Source organism: Phascolarctos cinereus, unplaced genomic scaffold (genome assembly GCF_003287225.1).
Source record: "Phascolarctos cinereus isolate Bilbo 61053 unplaced genomic scaffold, phaCin_HiC Scaffold_2;HRSCAF=192, whole genome shotgun sequence".
NCBI lineage: Eukaryota > Metazoa > Chordata > Mammalia > Diprotodontia > Phascolarctidae > Phascolarctos > Phascolarctos cinereus.
Genome location: NW_027555625.1, coordinates 372673576 through 372693274, shown reverse-complemented (window position 1 = coordinate 372693274; position 19699 = coordinate 372673576). Strand labels below are relative to the sequence as shown.

The 19699-nt window shown below is 42.3% G+C and overlaps 1 protein-coding gene and 1 pseudogene across 1 annotated transcript in view; both read right to left on the bottom strand.

Moving 5' to 3' along the window:
• CYSTM1 (cysteine rich transmembrane module containing 1) overlaps window positions 1-19699 on the bottom strand; it is a 169996-nt gene that overhangs the window by 112681 nt on the left and 37616 nt on the right. The window lies entirely within an intron of this gene.
• On the bottom strand, window positions 10448-10989 carry LOC110220831 (adenylate kinase isoenzyme 6 pseudogene; annotated as a pseudogene).

Here is a 19699-nt window from a genome sequence, read left to right as displayed (position 1 = left end):
GGATGGGGTTCTTTCTCAGTTACTTTTTCTGAATCTTCTTCCATGTCTCACCTTCCCAATGTAAGTGTACCCCAAGATTCTGTCCTAGGCCCTTTTCTTTCTACTTTCCAGTTATTTCCTTAGCTTCCTACGGTTTAATTGCCATTTCTACACAAATGATTCCCAGATAGATAGATAGATAGATAGACAGATAGATAGATAGATATAGATATAGATATATAAAACCTTAGTTTCTCTTGAGACCCAGTTCTGCATCATTAGAAATTTCCTCTTGAACGTTTCTCACAATATCCTGTAAGCATCTCAAATCTAACATGACCAAAGCAGAACTCTTTTGTTTCTCCTGAAACCCACCCTTCTCCTGAACTTCCCTATTTCTGCTAAAAGTTCCACCATCTTTCCAACATCACCCTAGTCACTCATGTTTGCAACCTTGGAGTCATCCATCCAGTTGCCAACTCTTGTCAGCTCTAAGTGGACAGCATGTTTAATCCATCCCACTCAAATAGCTATCACCCTTGCTCATTCTCACTGACACCCAATACTTAATCAGTTGCCAATTCTTGTCCTCTCCACCTCTGCAATAGCTCTCATGTCTATTCCCTTCTCACCATTCACCCTGCCATCACCCTAGTTCAGGGCCCCATCACTTCTCACTTGGGCTATTATAATAGCCTACTAACTAGTTTCTTAGCCTCAAATCTCTCCCCTCCATTATCCCTTCTCCATAAACTGCCAAAGTGATATTTCTAAAACACAGGTCTGATCATGCCACTCCCTTGCTCTAAAAGCTCCAGTGATTCCACATTGCCTTTGGGATAAAATAAAAACTCTTCTGTTTTGCATTTAAAGTCTTTTACAATGTGGATCCTGCCTACCTTTCCAGACTCATTATCCCTTGTTCCTCTTCACACACACTATGTGTGCCAGCCAAATTGGACTTTGCTGTTTTTCATTCACAGGATTCCATCTCTCATCTCTTTGCCCTTAAACAGTCTGTCTCCCATGCCTGGAATGAATTTCCTCTTCACTCCCATCTCTTTGAATACCTAACTCCCTTCAAAGCTCAGTTCAAGTCTCCCCTTCCACGTGAAGTCTTTACTGATTCCCCCTTATCCCATCTGCCAGTGCTCCCTGAAATTATTTTTTATTTATTGTATATATATTTTGTATTCACTTTCATGGGTACATGCTATCTCCCCCGTTGGAATGGAAGCGTCCTGGAAGCTCAAACAGGGAGAGACTATTTCATTTTTGCTTTGTATCCCCAGGACCTAGTACAGTGCACATAATACAGCCTGGCCCAGAGTAGGTGATTAGTAAATGCTTGTTGAAATTGCTTGATTGATTCACAAAAGGCAAAGCATTCAGGCATTCAAAATGCCACCCGTTATGGAGGATGCCTGGAAACAACAACCTTATACTATCAAACCATTTTTATTTGAAAAGGAACATTTAACTTCAGAGTGGGTTATGTGTTAGATTTGAGGTCTTAATAATGATTATTATCTTCCTGACATATGATACTTTGTTCAAAACAATGCCATTCCCAGAAGTCCTGTTCCACCCCTTTTTCTGCCCTAAATCCCCTCCCCCTGCTCCAAAATGTCCTCAGAAAAAAAAAAAAGGCTGAGTGGTGAAAGCAAAGAGATAGATGTCCTGAAGGCAGTTTCAGCAGGGTAGTTTTTACCTGGACCCAAGATAGACTGAAATATCTAGCCTGGGACATTAGCTATTCTATATGCTGTGGCTTTGAAGGGGAATGTAGAATAGGTTTCCTATTTAAAAACATTTGTACTGGGAAGAGGCCGCAATTCTGCTATTGTCTTGATGTTAAAAAAGAAAAGAAGTTCTCATCTATAATGCTTACAAGACTACAAAAACCTGTTTGCTAGAAGTGCTTTAAAAAGAAGTACACGACCTAATATGGGATGAATCCCATTTCTACTTGCTCTCAAGATAGTAAAAAAAAAGTAACTATATTATTTCATAATAGCAAACCTTTTAGTAAATAGTTCAGGCAAACAGATTTGTTTGCTGTTTATTCTCTACTTCTGTAGATGTCCCTTTCTGTCGCAGAAGTAAAGTTGATGTATAAAGTCTTGTTGTCGTGTTGTTTTTTTAAATGGCTAAGGCTAATGTGCCTGATTTGGACTCTACCACTGGGTTTGGGACGTGATGTAATGTGCTTAATACAGATACTCCCCATACCAGTTCTTCTGGGGCCCATCTGAGGGATTCCTTTGGGGAGAAAAGGCACTATCTTAAAGTCATTAGGCTTTTTTTTCCTCCTGAAAATGCATATGATGAAGAGAGGTAGGGCTATCTTACAGCTTTTATATGCTAAAAGGAGCCCGTGGTTACCTTATTAAGCCCAGTAATAGACCAGGAATGCCACTTTTGTTCTAGCCAAGCATGGCCTTCCTTCAGGGTTCTCTGGTGTCTGACTATAAAATAAAATAACTCTGAGCTTAGGTCTGCTCCAGCAGGGCCTGCAGACTGAAACAGAAATGAGGGCAAAGCTGAGTCCTAGAGCTGTTACTGATCTGTTATTTAGCCCATGGCCCCATCAGAGATATTGTGCACAAGGTATCAGCAATGCTGAGGACTGGGAGGGAAATCGGATGCTGGCTTTCCAAACGTGATTCTGGGAAAGTCATTTATCCACCCCCAGCTCGGTTTCCTCAGCTGTGAAAAGTAAATCAAAGCACAGACCTCATCCTCCTCACAGCCTCCCAACAAATAGCTACAATCTTTTTTTTTCTTTTTCCAAAATTGTAAGTTACTTTGCAATGCTGAAAATTCTAAATACCTGGAAGCCAGCATACATTTCACATTCCCTCAACCCACAATGACAATTTCCTCCTAGAGAGATTGACATTTGTAAAGAAATGGCACTGTTTCAACATAGAGAACCCACAAGGTCAGCCATGGAGAGACCACTACTTCTAGTCTGGCTTTGGGATGCAGCCTTTGTAAAAGGATGATCTGTATAAGCCTCTACTAAATGTTGGGGATGAGGAGAAGACATGAAAGGAAGGGACCAATATAGGGAATGGTTCTTAATGGAGAAAACAGCTAATGTTCTTTTTGGCATTTTAAAAGGCACTGGTTTTTGTCACAGGCTTCTCTAAGTGCTACTAGGGTTAATGGGAGAAAGGCTATTCATGAAGAGAGGTGTCTGTCCAGTTCCCTAGGGCACAGTTCCATGTATTGTCCTAGAATTTCTCACTAGATGGTTCCGCTGACATGGACCATGGGTCACTCAGAAGCAAGGAGAAAGTTCTGTCCTTCAGGTAGTCTTTGCCTTTAGATAATTACCAATGCTGTAGCTTCTGTGTGGTCCGGGAATCTTGCTTGAGACAGAAATTTCCCCAAAGGAATTCCCTTGGTAAAAAGAAGAAAAGATTTTTTGAGGAAATTTAGCAGAGCAATTTTGTAAAAAGGTAGGTGGGATATTTCCATAATCTCCACCTTGCCTAGAGTCCCTAGATCGATTTTTTAAAAAAATTTATTTTAAGATATTTAGGGTTTACAAATATCAGGGGCAAATCAATTTTATACTAGTTCACCCTTGGTCTTCTACCCACTGGGACTAATCTGTGTGTCAGACCAGAATTGGTACAACATAGGAAACAGTGAAATCAGCAAGTGATCAGAGTTTTAGAGTTGCGGGTAGGATGGGGTGAAGTAGGAGGGAGGATCCTTTCTTTAGATGCCACCTAGTCTAATCCCCTCATTTTACATTTGAGGAAACTGAGACCCAGAGAGGTTAAGTGACTTGACCAGAGTCACAAAAGTAGAAAGTAGGAGGCAGATTCTCTAACTCCAAAGCCATCATTTTTTCCACCGTCTCACACTGCCTCTCGAATGTTTACACTGTTAATGTCAAGACAGTAGATACAATGATATGACTGTTAATGCTGAGGCAGTCCAGACACTAGCTCTCTTCCTGGCCACTTCTTTCCCGACATTTAGGCCATCCCCAAAGCCTGCGGTCAAGTAGACTTACTGTGCTTACAAAGTGCACTGTTTTTTTCTTCCACCAGGTGGCATTAAAATACTGCATTTCTGAGGAACAGCCACGATTGGTCCCTTCATGGATGATGGAGGTTAGGAGCATTGCCCCTTCCAGGCACCTCAAATGATACAAAGAAAAATGATAGCGTTCACCACCACTTATTCTGAGGTTCTACGGTCCAGGACTTTTAGAGGTCATCGATGCAGTGAGCTCCAAAATGACCATAACTCCTTTCTGAGGCAAAGCCGTACATTTCATTTAGCTGTTCTCTGCAGGTCTAGGTTGAATGAGGCAGCAAAAATGGCAGAGGGTGGTGATTCTGTGTCTCAGGGTCTGAGAGGGAACTTTGGGGCCTTTGGGGCTCTTCAGAGCTTAGAACCTCATAAGTAGGAGTGTAGTGGAAAGAGTGCTGGATTTGGGGTCATTGGACCTGGATTCAAATCCTGGCTCTGCCACTTTTTACCTGTGGGACCCTGGGCAAGATCCTTTACTTCTCTATTTTCCTCATCCATAAAATGAGGGGGTTAGACTAGATGACCTATAAAGTACCTTCTATATTTTTTTCTTTTCTTTTTTTTTGGGGGGGGGGAGCGTTAGGCAATGGGGTTCAGTGACTTGCCCAAGGTCACACAGCTAGTAAGTGTCTGAGGCCGGATTTGAACTCAGGTCCTTCTGACTTCAGAGCTGGCACTCTATCACTGTGCCACCTAGCTGCCCAATATAAAGTACCTTCTAACTAAAAATCTATGACCTTATAACTAAATCCAAATAAACCAGGACCATTTCTCAACCTGGATATCAATCAATCAATTGATAAACATTTATCAAGTGGTATTCTGTGCCAGGCACTGTATTACATGCTGGAGAAACAAAAAGAGGCAAAAGATAGTCTCTGCCCTCAAGGAGCTTATAATCTAATGGATATGCCCTGAACCACCAAAACACACAGTTGGGACTTTTGATTTGACAATTATTGGAAGAAATTATGCTTTCACTGGAGCATATGAAATGTTCCAGGAAAGTACAAACTGATAATCATGATAAGGCTCGGGCCACACAGTATGTGACAGCATTATAAGGGTCAGCTAGAGCATGCCAAGCCCAAGGCAGACTCTGATTTGGTTTCCTCTTTGAACAAGTTCCAGGAAGCTACTCTTGGCTTGAGGACTAAACAGATCTTATTGCTTCCAGCTAAGCCCTAGCCTCCTTTCTATTCCTGAACATAATCTTACCCTTCCCATCAGAGTTGAAAGCCTTCTCCTGCCTCATTCACTAGGTGAAACTCCTAATTCTAGTTCTCTGTTTCCATATATATGTCAGGGTCTACCGAAGGAAGAGAGGCTCCTTCTAAGAGGATCCCGTCCCCCTAAAAGCAGATGGTTATGCTTGCATGACAGCAGATCAGAAAAGTCAGCCTTTGACAGCCACAGGATTTGTTTTTACCCAAAAGTCCATTAGAAAAATGGGGCGATGTGAGGGAAAGCCAGAAGGATCACTTGATGTCCTTAGCTCAGTTGCTTGGAGTCTGGCTTCTCAGGGCCTCTGGCTCAGGAGGGGCACGGCAGGACGCTGAACCAGGCTGGACATCGGTGCTTGTGTCACATGGGGAGGTCTCAGTCTCTTTAAAACAGTGTCACTGAATCAGCTGTCAGCGGGCCCAGCCCTGGGAAAGAGCTTCTCAGGGAGCTGGCCGGAAAGAAGCCAGCAGAGGGAGAAGAAAAAAATGGAAGAAAGGAGATTGCCTCTTGGGAAAGGTAAATGGCATCACACTGTGTTCCCAGGATTGGACATGGTAATAAGAAGGCTTTGTGCAGGTGCTTTGGGTCAAGACTTCTAGAGATGGAACAGGACAGTAGACTAGGAGAAAAAAAGAGGAGTGACCATAGAAGGATTTGTGTTTGCATAGATTCTATGCAGAAACTTGTTTGAGGGGAGTATACCCTCTTCTTTAAAAATCTTTTTTTTTTATTATGAACTACCTCAGAATAAAACTAACAAATCAGAAGTAAACAAAATATATGAAGTAAATCTCCAAAAAAAACTTTTAATAAGATGATTTATTTTTATTTTAAATAAAATTAATATAAATTTTAGCAAGATAATAATAATTTATTTGTTCTATGACCCTTTCTGAAATTGGGGTTTTTTCTTTTTTTTTTTTTTTGGTGAGGCAATTGGGGTTAAGTGACTTGCTCAGAGTCACACAGCTAGGGAGTATTATGTGTCTGAGGTCACATTTGAACACAGGTCCTCCTGATCCCAGTGCCAGAGCTCTATTCACTGCACCACCTAGCTGCTCCCCTGAATTTATGTACTTAGGAAGTAGTGCTTTCTTTTTTTTTCAGTGTGTTCCTCGTCAGTGTTTATACTGTTTTCTCCCTACCAACCTTGCCTTGTATCATTTTATATAAACACTCCATATTTCTTGATATTCCTCATATTTGCCATTTTTGTGGCATGAGAGTATTTAAAAGAATATATTTTCATTTATCTAGACAGCCCCCAAACATTAGACACACAGGCTGTTTGCAATTTTTCACTGTTATAAATAAAAGAGCCATGAATTATATATATGTCATAAATGGAGATCTGGGTTTCCTAAAGCTTGCCCTGTCTGCTAAGAAGACTGTGAGAGTTAGACACAGAACAAGGGATTTGAGAATACGAATCCTTCAGAGTAGATTTTTGTGTAGCATCCTAATCTGTTGCTGGTCAGGAAGAGTTTCAATGTTCCATGTATCTGTGATTCTCTCAAAGTCTGTTCCCAAATAGGGCATTTTCTTTTCCCATCTTTTTCTCTCTTTTTAAGGAATCACAAGGAATTCTCTTTTTGGAGTCAATAATTCTTTGGAATGAAAGGAGTCATGGTTATTTTGAAATATGTTACGGGGAAAGAAATCACTATGGCAGATAAATGTTCCCAGTGTGGCATGTGCCAGGGATTCTGGCACTAAACAGGAAAAATTCTTGGCCCAACTAGAAGTGAACCTTTTGAAATTAAACATCTAGATGTTGCACCTTTGAGGGAAGAGGGTATGGGAAACAGGAGAGAATAGGCACAAAGTCAACGGGCTCTAGTGTTCACACCTCGAAGCTAAGAGACAAAGCTGATATGTAAGGGACTAACTGGGGTGAGGGTAAAGCAGTGATTGGAATATGATATAGGGCCAGATGGCCAGAATGAGGCAGTGTAGGTAAGAATTATGGAAGGTGAAAAATATGTATTTTGAACCCCACTCTTTTAACATTGGGCTGGTTGTATCTCTATATCTGGACTGTACTGGGGTGGGGGAAGGGATCTTGGAATCTTGGAGGGATCTCAGGATCATAGATTTAGTAATGAAAGGAACCTTGGAGGTAATCTATTCCAACATACTAATTTTACAGATGAAGAAACCAGCCAGGATGGTTAAAGGACTTAGCCAGAGTTAAAAATAGTAAGTGTTGGTGAGTCAGGGACTGAATTTACCTCCTCTTAACTCCAAATCCAATTCACACTCTTTGCATGTTAGCATACTGCTTCCCTTCATGATGATGAGATATAGCTGGTTTGAGTTCCTCCCCAGACAAAGCTAGGGTTTAAGTACCAGGTCAGAGAAGAGGGGAATGAATGTCCATTCACCTTAGTCTCTTAAATGTTAGTCTCTTATTTAATAATGAAGCTTGTGACATGGGCCCAAAGCATTGCCCTAGAAATTATTGTGGCAGAAAGTCATTTAACTCTACTGGTTTATAAAATCCATGATACCATGGCCAAGTATAAGAAATAAGAGAATTTTTAAAAATTAAATTTCATTTCTTCATGTGGATGGAAAGGGGTCTACTTGGCTCTGGACCATTAGCCTGTTCCATTTTATTTTCCTCTTATCAGTTTTTTCCTCCTTTTCTCTCTCTCAGTCCATATTCCTATTCTTCCTTTTCCATTACCCAAAAACAGGAATATTTTTTCCTAAAATACAGTTTCACTGGGCTGCTTCATCTTCATTTTTTTTTTGTCTTGGGGAGAAAAATGTTTAGGCTGGACTTTTCCACATCATGGGATTTATTAAATCAGAGCTGCAGGAAATCAAGAGGCAATTTATGCCAAGATAAACAGCCACAGCTCTTCTCTCCTCTAAAGTGGTTAAGGTGAGGCACCATACAATGTACCTCCATTCTCTGACATCCCACTGAAGTGCCCCCCAAAGGCACAGAGGTTTTTTTTTTTATGAAAGAAGTACTAGGAATGGCAAATCATATGTAAATTTCAATGCAAATGAATATTATTTTCAATTCAACAGAAAACAAAAGGTTTGTAAAAAATTACTCAAGCAGGATCCATTTAGATCCCTAGTGTTGTATTCCAAAGCTAACCTTTTGTCCTCATTTTCAAGCCCTAGTGTTTTCTTCTGCCTCCATATCTTGTCCCATAATAGTAAGTAGCTGTGTAGTTAGCCAAGGTAACCAAACTTGTCTTCTCGTGGTTCGAGTGAAACTAAATCCTAGTGTCATTTTCAGAACCAGCAGCTGGGGCCAGGGACTGAGGGCACCATGAGAAAGGGGTTGTTAGATTTTCTGACCCCTAACATCCCTTCTCTTGCTCTAGCTGGGAGGCAGAGGTCCCTGTGTGCTGTAAACTCCCTTTCTGGATCCCCTTGCCCGAGCATGTGATGCTGCCAGAGTGAGAAGATCTAGAGCTATGATTCAACTGGAATGTTCCCCATACAGCTGCCCACACAGAACACCCAAGAAAGGAAAATGTGTAGGAGCAGGGATGTCCCCAGGCTCTTGCTGAGACTCAGAAATCCAAGGCAGTCCCTGTCCTTTTGGGAAACACTAATTACACAAGTGGTGAGTTCACAGCACTAGAGTATCACTACTACAGGCCCCTCCTTGCTCTCCATACTCAACCCCATCCCTTATCTTGTTTTCTTGTGCATTGGGCTGCTTCTTCCTCCCTATTCCCAGAGCATTTTCCCTTTCTCTCAATGCTATGCTTTTTTTCATCACATGACACAGTTCCCAGGTCTACATTTTCACATGAATTTTGAGACTTTCCACTTAAGGAACCTTAGTATTCAGAGAGTGAATCACCCTACCATTATGCTCAGACCTTAGACCAAGTGATTTTGGGGGCTAAAACCTGTGAAAACTATAAAGTCACTATTCCAATTATTGTCTTTTTCTCAGCACCTTTTCTTAAAAAGCACAGAAAACTTCACATTTAGTTAGTTCCTTCTCATATTCCCCTCCCCCCAAGGTGAGTATCCCTTATGTCCAGATGGCTCTACATTTCCTGAGGAAGGTAAGAAAGTAGTTCCCTTTCCCTGGCTAGACTGAATTAAGAGGCTTCCTTTTTCTGGGGGGTCTATGATCACTTTTTAGGAAGTGAGTTAGGATTAAGGGATACCTGGGGCATTTCTGGGATTCTCTGTCATTCCACTGCTTAATCTCAGGATTTGAGAATCAAGGCTGTTGTGTCAGCTCCATGATGAGTCAAGAGTCTTGATCAGCCAGATGCTCTAAGGCCAGTGTTCAGAGGAAGATCCTTGCTTCTCGGGGCGGGGGGGGGGGGGGGGGGGGGGGGGGGGGTGGGGGATGATAGGCTTTACTGATGGGCTTTCTGCCCATCGGGCTGTTCTTGGCTGGGATCTCAGAGGACTTCCTCTGGTGTTATGTGACACCTTCCATGGTCTTGTGACTTCCCCAGGGTGCTCAGGGCATTGTGATAATAGAAAGAATCACCAACTGATTCAAAGAAAGGTTAAGTGGCTTAATCAGTGTCACAAAGCCATCCAGCAGAGGATATATAAACAACTTGGTAGCAGTAGAAAATCCTAAAAGTAAGATCCTAGAATTTTGGCTCTAGGGAAGTTTTCCAATTTTCTCTTCTGAAGCATCATACTAGTGTACTATTTCCTCCAGTGATTTTGCAATAACAGAAGGGGAAACTGTAATGGAAACTACAAGAGGAAATAGCCTTCTTTGAGGCCCTCATCCCTCAGAGAGCTGATGTCTTCTCCACCTGGGCTGGGGGGAATGATTGAAAGCTGAACTTTTTTTTTTTAATGTTTATAGCTTTATCCTTAGACTCTTTTATTTCTAAGTCAGCAGTTCTTCCTAGCCTTCATTTTCTTTTTCATGTCAAGTATTAAAGATTTCCACCTATTTTCTCAAATTTGTTTATTCTTTAGTTTATTCTTAAATGAGAATGCTGAATATTCCTAAACTTAAAAAGTCCTTAGTATCTTATTCATTGTATTTGGGGGTTTTCAGTTTTCTCCTGGAGAAAAAAATTTAGTCATAACTCAACTTTGTATATTGTCCACCTGCTACTTCTACAACACAAGCCTGGATAGTAAAATCTGGTGTATGTTGTCTTAATTTCTACTGCATAGGGAAGGAGAAATCATGAAGAAAATCTTTAACCATCATGTAGAAAACCTTTCAAGTCCAATGCTTTGCCCTCAAGGATCTTTTATCTTTTATCCACTGCTCAATAAATCTCATTATGTGATCTAAATTATTCTCTAGTTCTTCTGGTACATTGCTGGGCAGCCAGGGTACTATTTCATAGTTGTAGGAGGCCATGGCTTCTTCATAAAGAATTTGGAAAATTTCACACTGAATATTGTCCTGTAGTTTCTTTATACTGTATCCCTTCTTTTCAAGTCTTGTATGAAATACAGAATTATCTGTTTGAAGCACAAAAAACTATATGAAACCATCATTCAGGGAAGAAGTCACAGCCATGTTAATCAACAATAACTCTACCTTCTTTCATTTTATTTTCTAACTCATCAATTACTCTGTCTTCATCCAAAATGGGACATTCATATTCTTCATCAAAGCCATCATATAACTGTCCTTGTGCTAAATTGTCTACTTTAACGTATGTCAGTCCTGTTCTTGATGCAAGTTTTTTTTTTACCTAGTGTGGTCTTTCCAACCCCTGGTGTACCCGTGAACAGGATATTGGGCAGCCTCATGGTCGAGGTGGTGGTGGCTCCACCCTGCATCACCTGCTCTCCATGAAGGAGCAGCAGGCCAGTTGAACTGTTTTTCCAGAACATCTCATTGGCTTCTCTCTGTTTACCCTAGTGTCCCTTGCCCAGGCTCAGACACCTAGGAAGGGCCAAAGAGAAGGATAGAAAGTAGACCTTCCTCTCATAACACAGAAAAGTGCCTGTCCCTTGGGCCACATTGCTCCCTGCCCCTGCCCTCCCAATCCTAGCACCTACCCAGGATGTGCTATATATACTCTGATAAACCTTCTAAGACTAAGGTGCTTTGAGGCTTCAGTTTCAATGCCAACAAATTAACGCCCACCTACATGAATGAGCCATTAAAGGGTGACCAGATATGGACTGTTTCTATATCACCTTTTCTTGTGGAGACCTGAAAGCTCAGGGATGTTTCACCAGAGGGAAACAGAGTTTGTAAGATGCTGGGAAGGGAGACTGCCATAATCCTTTCTAGGATACAGAGAGAAGAGGAAAGCTACAGTGCCCCAAATACACTTTGGGGCAGGAAGCCATGCTTTATGATAAAAAAAAAAAGTATGAGATGTGTATGTTTGCTTAGAGAAGTGGTCTCCAAAATGAGGGCTATCATGTGGGGAATCATGGCTTGCCTACAAGGGGTGAGTGATCGCCCACCCCATCAAAGGCAATCTTCGGGTTTGTCTGTAACACACTTACACCTACATCCCCCCCCAACATTCCTTCACTCTGTCCCTCCTTCCAATTTGCATGCTCCCAACCTATACCTTCCTGAGCTAGGCTTCAGTCTCTTAGGGAATTTGTAACATAATTGCTATCTGGCAGCTTCCACAGCCTTCCCCTCAGCTATCCCACATCTCCCAGGTCATCTGGTGCTGCAGATGATAGGCTCTAGGCTCCGAGGTAGTGGACTGGTAAGAACTCCTTTCTCCTCTCTCTGCCCCATTTTGGTTTGGGGGAGGACAGGATGAATTTCTGCAGATGTCAGATCTCATTCCATTATTTCCCCTGCCCCCCAGCTACCCCTCTTAGGAGTTTTCCTATTACAGTCTGGGCACTGGCATCCTTCTAGTCATCCAGGTTCACAATCTTGGTCTCATCTTCAACTGCTCACATCCCCTCACTCCCCATATCCAATAAGCTGTCAAATCTTGTCATTGCTAATTCATCTAATGTCATCTCTTCCATCTGACCCATGTTTCTACTCACACAGTGACCAACCCAGTTCAGGCCTTCATTACCTCTCACTTGGGCTATCGAAATAGCCTCCTAATTAGTTTTCTTGCAGCAAATCTCTCGCTGCTCCAATCCATCCTTCACACAATTGCCAGTGATTTTTCCTAAAGTTCAGGTCTGACCATATCACTTTTCTACTCAATAAATTCCATCAGTTTCCTATTTACTCTAGGACAAAATATCATTTGATCCTTATTTCAACCTTTTAATTTCTATTTTTGTGAAAATTTTAGAATGTATTTTATTAGTATAGTACCATATTCATATAATTTATAAATAAGTAGATATACACATATTATTAGGGGTATGTACTAAAAACTTTTACTGCTGGGGGGGGCAAGAGTGCACTTTGGAGACTATTGCCATAGGGGATTGTCTTCTCTTTCTTTTGCCCAAGTTGAGTTTTGGCATTCCTGAGCACCATGCAGGTGTTGGAGGTACCTGGAGCCACTGATGCTGTGGCCTGAGGTACTATTGGCTGGTGAACAAGACTTCCAAAGACCAGCGCTATGAATGAAAGAGATTTGGATCCTGGAGCTGGAACAGAGACAGAATTCATGACAAGAGAAGTTCCTGAGAACCAAGCCTGCCAACTACTGTGAATCTAACTGGGTTGGTAAGATGAGGAAAGAATGAGTTCCAACATTCTCCCCTGTTTTCCCTTGTTATAACACCCCTCCTTTAATCCCTTTGATGAGCAGGATGGTTTGGGGATTTTCCCCTGCTACCCCTGAAGATCTGGAAGGTCAACTGGGAAGATATTAAGGGGATAGCTAGAAGTAGACAGTACCATATAGGAGGCATGTATCATTTCCTTTCACATTTGCTATGTTCACTAAACTACAGCATGCAAAATATCTAAATCTTGCAGATGTGGGGGAGTCATGACCAACAAAAGAAAGCCCAGACAAGATGGAGGCTCTAGAACTACATATGGTCTTTCAAACTCAGTGTGTTAATAATCTGAATGATGCTCTATTTCATCCTTTAACTTAATTCTGGACCCGGCCAGCACTGCTCTTTGAAGCTACTGGCTCTGTAATTGGAGGGAGGAACAGTCTAGTTATCTGAAGGCTAAGTACTGTCAGTGAAGGTTAGACCACCTATATGCCAGAGAGATCTGATGAGACCACAAAGATGCTAGCTCAGGTTGAATATCCCCTGGTCTGTAACTTGGATATTTCACAACCTCAATGGATAATTAACACTGAGACATGCTGTCTTTCTGCAGAATTAAGTTGGGCACATTTTATTTAATGTTTGGGGTTATTTGTCTGCTTTTTTGCTTTTTGGTGAGGCAATTGGGGTTAAGTGACTTGCCCAAGGTCACACAGCAGTCACATTTGAACTCAGGTCCTCCTGACTCCAAGGCCAGAGCTCTATCCGCTGCACCACCTAGCTGCCTCTTTTCTGCAGAATTAAAGAAAGTAACACTGGAACCACATGACTCAAAGGTACTAGGGAAAGGATTATAGGTATCACACAAAGATTTGCATGAGAATAGCAACACATCCCATCCTGATCTACCACTAAACCTCAGCTTTGTCTTTCTTCTGTTTGCTTCTTCCAGACCCATTTGTCTTTAGGTTACCATCCCTCTCTACTCCAAAGAAGCTCCAGGGGATAGAAAGAGGAAATGGAAGCTCAACTAGGTCTTGTTTTTCTCCTCCCCCCCCATTCCCTTGATCATCTTTGAGGTTTCTGACCAGGGCAATTGTTTCCTTGAAGATAAGGGAATTTCAACAACAACAATAATATTTCACATCTATACAGCATGTTAAATTATGATTTACAAAGATCTGTCCCTCTAACCTATGGAACAGGTAGCACAAGTAGCTTTATCCGAATTCTACAAGTGAGGAATCTGAGGCTTAGGGAAATTAAGTGACTTGGCCAAGGTCACACAGCCAGTAAAATGGAAAGGCTGGGATGAAAACCCAGACCTTCTGTAGATCTTTGTATCTTTCAATTTTGATATTTTTTTTACTGATACATTTCTGTACTTTCTCCATTTCACCAAGCTGCCTCTCATGGGTCCCACTGCTGATTGCCTGAGTCCTCATAGGCTCAGTTGTCACATAAAAGTACATTTTAGGGTCTTGTCTATTAGATGTCCTTAGCACTAAGTTAATGTGTTCCTGCTTACCAGCATCACACACTTTTATGAGGATAATAGAAAGAAAAGCAAAATAGTAAGGTTGTGGCTATGGTACTACTCCTGGGTTCCGGGCATACATATCTTGCCAGACTAGAAGCTCCCCACTGTGCCTGGATATTTTGTGATGTTGCAGTGGGTAGTGACTGCAGTGGACAAGCCAGGAAAACAAGGTCCTGGAACCTCTCCTTTCCCAACCCTACTGGAGATATACAGGGTACCTGAGGAGACAGCATCTTTCTCACAAGGTTATTGTTTTTGTTTCTTAATAGTATTTTATTTTTTTTCCCAATTACATGTAAAGATAGTTTTCAACATTCATTTTTCCCTTCCCTCCCCCCTCCCCAAGAGGGCATGCAATCTGATATAGTTTATACATGTACAATCATGTTAAACATATTTCCACATTAGTCATGTTGTGAAGGAAGATTCAGAACAAAAGGGGAAAACCACAAGAAAGAAAAAACAAAAACAAAATGAAAATAGTATGCTTTGATCTGCATTCAGACCCCATAGTTCTCTCTCTGGATGGGAATTGTCTTGGATCATTGTACTGCAGAGAAGAGCTGAGTCTATCATAGGTAATGATCACACAACGTTGCTGTTCTCCCCTCCCAGGGTTATTGTGAGGCTCAAATGAGATAATAAAGGGCTAGCAGAGCGGCTGGCACACCGTGGTACCAGGGAAGGGAAGCTGTAGTTTAGTGAACAGAGCATCAGCATGTGCCTATTCTTTTCCCTTCCACAACCCTGCCCTATACCTTCCCCCACCTGCCACAAATCAACTGTTAGATGGGGTGGGTGGTACCTGATGTGGACACCCATGGAGGGCTATTGAAGGTGCCAGACAGAACTGCCTGAAGCTAGAGTTGCAACCTTTTCAGTCCAAAGAACCAAGTACATTCTTCTTGGTTGTTGCAGCCATTCCCTCAGAGTTAGGGGACCAGGGTATGCATGTCTTAGGGATTAACCAATCAGGAGAAAGGCCTCTGGGGTAACATAATGGTGTCCCCCAGATCCACCCCTTGGGTGCCACGGCCAATGCTTTCTCTATAACAAGGTCAAGTTAAGACTTGCTGTTTTCCCATCTTTTACTAATACTTCATTATCTGGAAGAAGGGACGGTAGCAGGAAGGGGGGGGGTCCATCCATTTGCACATCAGTGGGTTTATTTGTGTTGTTTTGGTGTTTCTTCAATAATGAGAACTCCAGACTACTAAGACATGAATGAGGCAGGAAGAGCATGACAAGGGGCAGTTACTCTACAGCAAAATTAGCTTCACTAACATGGAAAGTTGGTTTGTTCTTTAAACAGTGATTACTTAATTAAACACTACATTTTAACCACTTTCATAACAGAGAGTGAGAGAAGATTTGAGGAAGAGGGGAAGGATTGGATGCCTCAAACAGCATATGGTTCCTCCCTAAGTCATAAAGGTATAAAGGTATATCTCTTAACACATAGGATCTTGTACTCTCTGGCTACTCAACAACAGAACAGGCCAGACACATGGTCCATGCCTCCAGAAACAATATGCTAACAGAGACAACACATACTGACTTTCAAGGGAACCACATTTCTTACTGAAGTGAGAAAGGAGGTTTGTGCAATTTCTAGGTTGTATCTCAGCATACAGAAGGCTTTTTGGAGGTTCTGGGTGTAGATAGGGACAGGCTTGGAAGTGAGGGACAGAAGGATCTTGAGGGATATATTAATGCCAATAATTTCCCTCCCATTCCCTCCTACCACAGGTGACACACTTACTGGCTAAGAGATTTTACCTCAAAACCACTGAAACTTCTAGAAGTATTTATTGAATACTACTAGCTAATTAAGAATTTTTATCCCAGTGGCAATCGTTTATAGCATGGGCTCTATCTTAGGAAAGAACAGAAGACAGCCACTGTTGGTTGATGGAGATGAAAAAGCCCAAACCCTTGTGTAGGTATGAGGTTTTCAGTCATGCATACTGAATATAGAAAGAGAACCTTGATTTAATTCTTGTCACTTGGCCAGTCCTAGGGTCACTTCAGGTTGGGACCAGAGAACCTGGAGTAACTTTGGCCATAACTCCCTCAGCCCTAACATATTGCAGCTGGTCTGACCCATGAAGATACTTGTTCCCATTTAGACTCTAAGTCAAGGTTGTTTGCCTTTTGGAGCTCAGCTCCACCGTGGGATCTAGATAGCCCGAGGCCTCTTGAAGCACAGAGTGGGACTTCGGACAGACAGAAAGGGAGGGAATTTGGTAGAGAGATGGAGAGAAACAAATCTGGTTTTTATGGGACATGCTATGGCATTTTCTCATCCTCAGCTCCAGAGTTCAAAGTTTCCTCAGAAGTTTTGTGGTTGCACTTGAGATGGAATCTATATTAGTCAGGAACAGCACGAATGCAAACAATTTCTTGAAACAGCAGGATAAAGCAGAATTTAAAGATCCAAACCTGGTGGGCCCAGATCATGTAACTCCTCATACTGTAAAAGGACTACTGAGAGCATCCTAACTCTAGGGCATTAAGCAGCAATAAATCTTGGGAAACAAACTGCTCCTTAGAATCATCCAATCCCCCTGCTTTTTTTCATCAGCAGGAATAACCGATAATTGATTGTAATACAATAACCATAGCTTCTTACATACTTTTCTCTATCCAGTTTCAGAGCTATGGACAGAAATTCTTGTTCAAATACTTAGGCACTTATATAAACATCTCATAAAATCTAAACAACTATAATAAATGCCTAATACAAATGAAGGAGCTGAGGCCTCAACCTCTAATCTGAAAATAAACACCAAGTTTCAAATTTATAAATTTAGAGTGGAAATAGAGATAAGAAGGCATTTAGTTTCTTCTCCTGAGGTCTGCAAACAAACATGGGTGATAGAATAGAATGTAACTCAGGCATCACTGTTTCAAATGAGCACTTTGCCATTAAAAAATTAAATAAGCTCAACTTCTTTTTACTTCACATTGGAAATATTTACTTAGCTTGTACATATACTGCTCTGTGGACAGAAAGATAATCACTCTTTACAAAAGCATTCTAAACAAAAGGTTTCATAAACTTCAACTCAGCCATAACATATTTTATTTTCATAATAGTTGCTCCAGTTTTACAAGGCAAGGGGTACTTTTGCAAGAAAACAAAACACTATAGGATTAACATTTAAATCTAGTCTTTATCACCACATAGCCAACTGGAGGCCTCTTATGGCGCTCAGGGGACAGCCACTCAATTTCTTTCAAACAACAGCACCACAACATTTTAGACTAAATGTTGCTTTGGGATTCTTTATGAAGTCCTACTAAAAATACTCACCACAGGAGGGAACCCAGAGAGGTGGCAATTGTAAATCCAACTTTCTTGATTTCTCTCGAGTCTCAGGTAATGCAAGGACTCGGGGCAAAGCTGGTTTTAGCGAACAACTTCTGGCCCTGGCGTTCCCCGAAGAAGCTCAGGGGCGTCCCTGCGCTCATAGCGCAGAGCAGAGGCACGGTGTTTTATCAGCGGAGCAGAGCAGGCCGGCAGGCGCTGCCGGAGCACTGCGACCAAGCACCAGGAGCTTGCCTGAGGAAAGGATGGAGGAGGGAGGTGCCGGGGCGAAATCGAGCCAGGGGTGGTGGCCGAGAAAGACCTTTCCATGCCAAGCTCAGAACAGGCTCTGGGCATGGAGGGGGAAGAAAGGGAATGCTCATAGAGGGTTAAGCCTCCCTTCCATTCCCCAAATTTCAGTATCAGGTGACTAGCTCTCCCCAGGTTCCTCCTACCCCTCTCAGCTTAGGGAGAAAATTGGGCTTTAAATCTATAGAAGAAGGAGAGGCGAGACTGACCTTCAAAAAGTCTTGGGCAGGGGGAGGGCTCCAGTGATGCGTATTGACTCCACCAGGCCAGGGCTCCCCAGGTTCTCTGCACTGCGTGGAGCTGACGGTGTCTGGCGGGACAGTGCACCTGGCCAGGGTCAGCTAGACGGGGGCCCAGTGGGGAGGAAAGGGGACCAGACGGCACGGGCTGGTGGCTGTGGCTGAAGCAGGCTTCCATGTCTTGCCCGCCCACCTAATCTATCGCCGGCGAGCGCAGGGAAGGAGAGTTAGCATCTCAACGCCACCTGGCGGCCGCAGGGGCACAAACTAGGAGGGCGGGAGTGAGCTGTCCAAAGCAGCACCTACTTTCCAGCCTTAAGATCCCAGGACTCTCAGCTGAGTCTCCCAGGAGGCAGAGACACGTCATTCATCCGCATCTCTTGGGGCAGAAAGCTTGAGAACTCCCAGTGGGCACCAGTAGCATAAGGTTTAGGGGAATGTGTGTGTGTGGTTTTGTTTTTTGCCAAGGAATGTGAGGGGTCTAGACCTGTGATTCCATAGGTATGGGGAAGTACTAGAATGGAGACTCTGAGACGTAGCTAGACAACTTCTTTGTTATTTTACAGTCTTGGAAAGTTGACTGAGGCACTGAAAGGTTGAACGACTTACCCATAGTCATAGGGCTAGTCCCTGTCAGAGGAAGGACTTGAACCAGGTCTTTCTGAATGGATAGGATAGTCCTCTCTTTCAACGATGCCAGATGAATTTTAGGGGAATAGGTATATGCTAAATGGGGAATTTTCTGAATTAATCAACATCTAAGTCGGGATAAACTGGTATTATTTTAGTTTGAAATTAGGGGACCTAGAAAGAAGCCTTCACTCATTCATTGAAGTCTCCGGTATGCTCTATTACCCAATCTTCACTCTCTTACTATTTCACTATCACACTAGGCCTCCAAGAACCAGGGAAGAGAGGGGAGGAAAAATAAGGCAACTGCATGGTTACACTCCCCTCACACTTTAGCTTTAGTAGGAAGCTTTAGGAGGAAAAAGAGATCAAACGATCAACCTGATTGATTCGATATGGCAGAGAAATCCATGTAGGGTAGTTGCATGGAAAAACTACCTAAAACTAGAACTGTCTAAAAGTGGAATGGGGTGCCTTGGGAGGTGGCAGTTTTCCTCTTGATAGAGACCAAATGACCACTTTTCAAAGATATTGTAGAGGATATTCCTGTTCAGTTATAAGTTGGACTAGATAATCTGTGAGGTTCTTTCTAATTCTGAGATGCTATGATTCTGATTCAGAGAAGTCCTTGTATTGAACTTTGATCCTGATCAACATAATATTTTGAGTGTTTGGGAAGGCAAAGTTAGCTCCAAAACAGGTAGGTGGTAAAACTGGGATTTTTCATTCAAATGATTGACCAAGGAACCCTTTAGGCAAAACCAAGATTAGAGCAGCAGGTGTCCATTTATTCCAGTGCATTTAGCTAGCACCTAT